Source organism: Solanum tuberosum, unplaced genomic scaffold, assembly GCF_000226075.1.
Source record: "Solanum tuberosum cultivar DM 1-3 516 R44 unplaced genomic scaffold, SolTub_3.0 scf00052, whole genome shotgun sequence".
NCBI classification, from domain to species: Eukaryota; Viridiplantae; Streptophyta; class Magnoliopsida; order Solanales; family Solanaceae; genus Solanum; species Solanum tuberosum.
The window spans coordinates 1,427,199-1,427,683 of NW_006238977.1; positions in this window are offsets into that span (position 1 = coordinate 1,427,199).

Sequence of the window (485 nt, forward strand, 5' to 3'; positions counted from 1 at the left end):
GAAAGTATTGTATTTTATATACATCAGTTCATTTGTATTTCTATATACATCTCAGGCTTATTGTATCTTTGCATACACACAGAGTTTATGGCATGTTTTAAGCAGTCTTTCTTTATATCGCTCTTATTTTAAATTGCCTTATATTGAAAGAAGTCAGTCAGATTGGGTTGAGTTGAGCCAGGTAAACTTTTCAGTGTCTTCCAGATCTCCTGCTAGCCTTTGTTGCAGTCTTTCTTTATATCGCTCTTATTTTAAATTGCCTTATATTGAAAGAAGTCAGTCAGATTGGGTTGAGTTGAGCCAGGTAAACTTTTCAGTGTCTTCCAGATCTCCTGCTAGCCTTTGTTGCTTAGTTCCAGCTCGCATACTCGTACATTCCATGTACTGATGCCAGTTGGCCTGCATCTTATGACGATGCAGATACAAGTACCCCGGATCAGCATCTTGTACACCGTTGATCCAGCTGAGCACTCCAGAGTCAGTGG